Consider the following 7,775-nt stretch of genomic DNA (forward strand, 5'->3'; position numbering starts at 1 on the left):
TATAACGGTAAATCTCGTCATATACGACGAAGACATAAAACCGTTAGGCAATTACTCTCTAGAGGAATTATCACGATTGACTATGTAAAGTCAAGTGATAATGTGTCGGATCCACTTACAAAAGGCCTAACTAGAGAGGTAGTTGAGAAATCATCAAGGGGAATGGGGCTATGGCCGAGAACAAGTCATTGTGGCGGTAACTCTACCTAGAAGACTGGAGATCCCAAGATCTAGGTTCAAGGAGATCAAACAAAGTCATTAATGACGGTTCAACATTGTCAAATAAAATTTTAGTCCATTCTCGAGATGAGACAATGTTCAGTATCAAGGATAAAGCATTAAGGCTTTTTAATGATTTCTAAATTTGATACGGGGTATATCAAATAGTGTATCTACAGGATGACACGTTTAGGAATCACCTATGTAAGTGTGAAGTGTTAGCCGCTTCAAGGAGAACTTTGTAAGGCCAGTTCTCTACGCACTTATGAAACCAGGCGGTGTTCATGGCTGAAACGAACACAACAATGAGAACCAAAGACGGTTAAGGGTTGATTGTGTGACTTATGGTTGTCTAGGTATACACCAAAGATCGACGGTTCAAAGATATCAAATCTACCGATTGACCGAGTATATCCGACATAAGTTTACTACGGAAAGTTCAAAGGGAAACCTACTTATCCAGATGCGATTAATCCTTGCTTGTAAATCACACAGTTTTTCCATGCATACTTCCATGATATAGCCATTCCCCATTCATGTGGGGGATTGTTGAGGTTTTAATTTAAGATGTAATATTCTTAAAATGAGGGTGAATGGGAAATGGAGGGAAAATGAAATTTTGAGTAAAATTTTAAGTTTCCCCCTCTTAACAATGAGACATTGTCCCATATTGGAAGTGGAAGACATTTTTGGTGGGTATATATATAATTGCTCTTCTTGTAGATCTTAAAGAGTTAAGAAGAAAGCAAGCCTCGCGCCGTCGTCGTCGTCGCTCGCTCGGCTCGGCTTCGGCTACGGCTACGGCTACGGCTTCGGCTTCGGCTTCGGATTTGGATTTGGATTTGGATTTGGATTTGGTCAAATGATCGATTGATTGATTAATTTTTTGGACCAAATTTATTTGTTAATAGTAAATATTAACGTAAGATTATCCGTATTTGTAACGGATATTTTCCAATCCGTGTATTTGATCATTGGCAGCCGGATAATGGTCTTCCCACCATGAAGTGCTTGCTCCACCATGAAGTGCTTGCTCCACCATGAATGTAATGCTTGCTCCACCATGAAGGGTGGACGTTTGGCTTGCACTCCCTCTTGGTTGCTATAAATAGGAGCAGCAAATGTTGAAGTGAAACACTCGGAACTCAACTGAAATTACCAAGAACTCAACATACAATTGGCTATACATTGCACTCCTTCCTCTCAGAACTTCCATACGTTCTTCTGAGTATATACTCCTTCGTTCTGCATTGTTTTTAACTTCAAACAAAGCAACTGTAAGTGTGATTTGCTACCGAACTTTGTGTTCGCTGAAACACTGGGGTTTGAAGTACCGCTACACCAGTGTGTTATTCGTTCTATCCTGGGAGGAAATAATCCATTACCTTGGGTACTAGGAGGGGATTAAATTCCTTAAGGAAACACTGTGAATTCAGTGGGCTCGAATTATTTACTGTTTTATTACGTAAATTTATATTTTGCAGAATTAGAATTATTATTTACAAATACAGCTATATTGACGGGAAACAACAATCTTAAGGAATTTAATATTTATTTCTGTATTTGTAGTATTCTAATTATTCTGCAAACTAAAACCTTTGTGGTTTGTGTACTCCCGTTTTGGAGAGTTAAGCCTTCGTGGCGTTTTGTTGGATATTAAAATCTACGTGATTTTTACTCCAGTTTGAAAACGTGTATTAAACGTTTGTTTGTGTCATTCTTTTACAGAAAAGATGATGACTGAAAACGAGAACCAAGCTGTTCCGATGGCAACTGCCAACGCAACGACAAGCCGAACACCGGCGTTGGCACCGGCAGAAAAACCCGGAAAATTTTCCGGGATTGATTTCAAGCGCTGGCAGCAGAAGATGTTCTTCTACTTGACTACGTTATGTCTACAGAAGTTCATCAAGGAAGATGTTCCTGATCTGCCGGATAAAACTCCAGATAATGAACGCTTTCTCGTGATTGAAGCGTGGAAGCATTCTGATTTTTTATGTAAGAATTATATTCTTAGCGGACTGGATGATAATCTGTATAATGTATACAGTAGCATGGAGACATCCAAAGAATTGTGGAATGCGCTTGAAAAGAAATATAAGACTGAAGATGCCGGGATGAAGAAATTCGTTGCCGCAAAATTTCTGGACTACAAAATGATAGATAGCAAGTCTGTTATTACTCAAGTCCAGGAATTGCAAGTGATTATTCATGATCTACTTGCTGAAGGTCTTGTAATCAACGAAGCATTCCAAGTAGCAGCAATGATTGAGAAGTTGCCTCCATTGTGGAAGGACTTCAAAAATTATTTGAAACACAAACGAAAGGAAATGTCCCTTGAAGATCTCATTGTTCGGTTGAGAATCGAAGAGGACAATAAAGCTGCTGAAAGGAGAGGCCGTGGAAATTCAACAATAATGGGAGCAAATATTGTTGAAGCTAACAAGAAGAGGAAGAAGGCTTCTGGTCCGAAATACAACCCAAGTAAGAAGCAGTTCAGTGGAAACTGCTACAACTGTGGGAAAACTGGACACAAGTCTACGGAGTGTCGTGCTCCGAAGAAAGACAAGAAAAGGGGTCAAGCAAACATGGTAGTAAACCATGATGATGTTGATAACTTATGTGCCATGCTCTCTGAATGTAACTTGGTGGGAAATCCTAAAATGTGGTGGTTTGATTCAGGAGCCACTCGCCATGTTTGTGCAGTTAGAGAGGCTTTTGCTACCTATGCTCTTGCTGAACCCGGAGAGACAGTTTATATGGGAAATGCTTCAACAGCAAAAGTTGAAGGATATGGGAAGGTATTTCTAAAAATGACTTCTGGCAAGGTCATGACTTTGAACAATGTCCTTCATGTTCCCGAAATGAGAAAGAATTTAGTCTCTACTGGACTTCTTGTTACGCACGGTTTTAAGTGCGTTTTTGTATCCAACAAGGTTGTAATTAGTAAGAATGGAATATTTGTGGGAAAAGGTTACCTCACCGAGGGCCTTTTCAACCTAAATGTAATGGTTGTTGAAAATAATAATAATATTTCAGCTTCTTCTTACTTACTTGAGTCAAATGATTTATGGCATGTACGTTTGGGTCATGTCAATTATAAAACCTTGCGAAAAATGATTAACTTGGAAGTACTGCCCAAGTTTGAATGCGAAAAATTAAGATGTCAAATATGTGTGGAATCTAAGTATGTCAAACATCCTTATAAGTCAGTTGAAAGGAATTCAAATCCTTTAGACTTAATTCACACAGATATTTGTGACATGAAGTCAATACCATCTCGCGGTGGAAAGAAGTATTTCATAACTTTTATTGACGATGGTACTCGATATTGCTATGTTTACTTACTGAATAGTAAAGATGAAGCAATAGACGCATTCAGGCAATACAAAAATGAAGTTGAAACGCAACTTAACAAGAAAGTAAAAATGATAAGAAGTGATAGGGGTGGTGAATATGAATCTCCTTTTGAAGAAATATGTTTAGAATATGGAATTATTCATCAAACAACAGCCCCTTACACGCCCCAATCTAATGGGATTGCGGAAAGAAAGAATCGCACATTAAAGGAGATGATGAATGCGTTGTTGATAAGTTCTGGTTTGCCACAGAACTTGTGGGGGAAGCCATTCTTACGGCTAATCGAATATTAAATCGAGTGCCCCATAGCAAAACACAATCCATTCCATATGAACAATGGAAAGGAAGGAAGCCCAACTTGAATTATTTTAAAGTGTGGGGGTGTTTGGCAAAAGTGCAAGTTCCTAAACCCAAAAGGGTAAAGATAGGACCGAAAACCGTTGATTGTGTTTTCATAGGATATGCGACAAATAGTAAAGCATATCGATTTCTGGTTCATAAATCAGAAAATCCCGACATTCATAATAATACGGTTATAGAATCAGATAATGCTGAGTTCTTTGAAAATATATATCCGTATAAAAAGGAATATGAGTCGGTTGGTGAAGGATCTAAACGATCTCGGGAAGAAACAAAAGAAAGTACATATAATCAGGAGGATCCAAGACGCAGTAAACGTCAAAGGACGTCTACTTCATTTGGACCAGATTTTGTGACTTTCTTATTGGAGAATGAGCCTCAAACATTTAAAGAAGCTATGACTTCTTCGGAATCATTGTTTTGGAAAGAGGCAGTCAATAGTGAAATAGAATCCATATTGAATAACCATACATGGGAATTGGTTGATCTTCCTCCTGGAAATAAACCTTTGGGTTCTAAATGGATTTTTAAGAGAAAAATCAAAGATGATGGAACTATTGATAAATTCAAGGCAAGGCTCGTAGTCAAAGGGTATAGACAACGAGAAGGTCTAGACTACTTTGATACGTACTCTCCAGTTACAAGAATTACGTCCATACGGATGTTAATAGCATTAGCTGCAGTGTATGGTCTTGAAATTCATCAAATGGATGTTAAGACGGCCTTCTTAAATGGAGAGTTGGAGGAAGAAATTTACATGGAACAACCTGAAGGGTTTGTGGTTCCAGGTAAAGAAAAGAAGGTATGTAGACTTGTTAAGTCTCTTTACGGACTAAAACAAGCACCCAAACAATGACATGCGAAATTTGACCAAACAATGTTGTCAAATGGTTTTAAGATAAATGAATGTGATAAATGCGTGTACATTAAAAATGTTCCAAATCACATAGTCATTGTTTGCTTATATGTGGATGATATGTTGATAATGAGTAATGACATTGCCAACATAAATGCTACAAAGCGTATGCTCAATAGCAAGTTTGATATGAAAGACTTGGGAGTTGCTGATTTAATTCTGGGAATTAAGATCAATAAAACTCCTCAAGGTCTGGCATTGTCACAATCTCATTATATTAAGACAGTACTTGAAAAATTCAAGCACTTGGGCTTTAAAGTTGCAAAGACTCCAATTGACGTGAATCTTGCATTAGCAAAGAACAAAGGCCAAAGCATATCACAATTGGATTATGCTCGTGTATTGGGATGCTTAATGTATATCATGAATTGTACACGACCAGATATAGCTTGTGCTATAAGTAAACTGAGTCGATATACGAGCAATCCAGGCCAATCTCATTGGATGGCAATGAAACGAGTTTTGGGATATTTAGAACATACCCAAAACTTTGAATTGCACTACAGTAATTTCCCTGCGGTGATTGAGGGATACTGTGATGCAAATTGGATCACCGGTTCAACTGATTCTAAGTCCACAAGTGGATATGTATTCACTATTGGTGGAGGAGCGGTATCTTGGAAGTCGTCCAAACAAACATGTATTGCCCGCTCTACAATGGAGGCTGAATTCATAGCCTTAGATAAAGCCGGTGAAGAAGCTGAATGGCTCCGGAATTTCTTGGAAGACATTCCATTTTGGCCCAAACCGTTGGCACCAATATGCATACATTGTGATAGTCAAGCGGCAATTGGAAGGGCTGGGAGCGTTATGTATAACGGTAAATCTCGTCATATACGACGAAGACATAAAACCGTTAGGCAATTACTCTCTAGAGGAATTATCACGATTGACTATGTAAAGTCAAGTGATAATGTGTCGGATCCACTTACAAAAGGCCTAACTAGAGAGGTAGTTGAGAAATCATCAAGGGGAATGGGGCTATGGCCGAGAACAAGTCATTGTGGCGGTAACTCTACCTAGAAGACTGGAGATCCCAAGATCTAGGTTCAAGGAGATCAAACAAAGTCATTAATGACGGTTCAACATTGTCAAATAAAATTTTAGTCCATTCTCGAGATGAGACAATGTTCAGTATCAAGGATAAAGCATTAAGGCTTTTTAATGATTTCTAAATTTGATACGGGGTATATCAAATAGTGTATCTACAGGATGACACGTTTAGGAATCACCTATGTAAGTGTGAAGTGTTAGCCGCTTCAAGGAGAACTTTGTAAGGCCAGTTCTCTACGCACTTATGAAACCAGGCGGTGTTCATGGCTGAAACGAACACAACAATGAGAACCAAAGACGGTTAAGGGTTGATTGTGTGACTTATGGTTGTCTAGGTATACACCAAAGATCGACGGTTCAAAGATATCAAATCTACCGATTGACCGAGTATATCCGACATAAGTTTACTACGGAAAGTTCAAAGGGAAACCTACTTATCCAGATGCGATTAATCCTTGCTTGTAAATCACACAGTTTTTCCATGCATACTTCCATGATATAGCCATTCCCCATTCATGTGGGGGATTGTTGAGGTTTTAATTTAAGATGTAATATTCTTAAAATGAGGGTGAATGGGAAATGGAGGGAAAATGAAATTTTGAGTAAAATTTTAAGTTTCCCCCTCTTAACAATGAGACATTGTCCCATATTGGAAGTGGAAGACATTTTTGGTGGGTATATATATAATTGCTCTTCTTGTAGATCTTAAAGAGTTAAGAAGAAAGCAAGCCTCGCGCCGTCGTCGTCGTCGCTCGCTCGGCTCGGCTTCGGCTACGGCTACGGCTTCGGCTTCGGCTTCGGCTTCGGATTTGGATTTGGATTTGGATTTGGATTTGGTCAAATGATCGATTGATTGATTAATTTTTTGGACCAAATTTATTTGTTAATAGTAAATATTAACGTAAGATTATCCGTATTTGTAACGGATATTTTCCAATCCGTGTATTTGATCATTGGCAGCCGGATAATGGTCTTCCCACCATGAAGTGCTTGCTCCACCATGAAGTGCTTGCTCCACCATGAATGTAATGCTTGCTCCACCATGAAGGGTGGACGTTTGGCTTGCACTCCCTCTTGGTTGCTATAAATAGGAGCAGCAAATGTTGAAGTGAAACACTCGGAACTCAACTGAAATTACCAAGAACTCAACATACAATTGGCTATACATTGCACTCCTTCCTCTCAGAACTTCCATACGTTCTTCTGAGTATATACTCCTTCGTTCTGCATTGTTTTTAACTTCAAACAAAGCAACTGTAAGTGTGATTTGCTACCGAACTTTGTGTTCGCTGAAACACTGGGGTTTGAAGTACCGCTACACCAGTGTGTTATTCGTTCTATCCTGGGAGGAAATAATCCATTACCTTGGGTACTAGGAGGGGATTAAATTCCTTAAGGAAACACTGTGAATTCAGTGGGCTCGAATTATTTACTGTTTTATTACGTAAATTTATATTTTGCAGAATTAGAATTATTATTTACAAATACAGCTATATTGACGGGAAACAACAAGTACATGATCATTCTAACAGTACAACAACCCAAGTCTAAATGAAAGTACAACTGTTTGAAATAATGATAAACGGTAGAACTAGATAAAGAAGGGGACTTCAAGGTTGCAGACGTCGTGTAGCTATACTTCAAGTCTCCATGATCAATTAATCAGAGCAAGCCTCTGCTAACTGCTGCTGGGACCAACACCAGTATCTCACTCCTAAACCAAATCAATGCTCAACCACAAATTTTCTTTAGGAGTTAACCTCTAGAGTGTTTAGGGTTGATAAATGGTGTAAATTGAGCTATGTCCAGTTTTTTCCCTCTTTTACACAACTGCAGGTGCCGCAATTGCGAACTCTTATTCGCAATT

This window comes from Nicotiana tomentosiformis, chromosome 5 (genome assembly GCF_000390325.3).
Source record: "Nicotiana tomentosiformis chromosome 5, ASM39032v3, whole genome shotgun sequence".
NCBI classification, from domain to species: domain Eukaryota; kingdom Viridiplantae; phylum Streptophyta; class Magnoliopsida; order Solanales; family Solanaceae; genus Nicotiana; species Nicotiana tomentosiformis.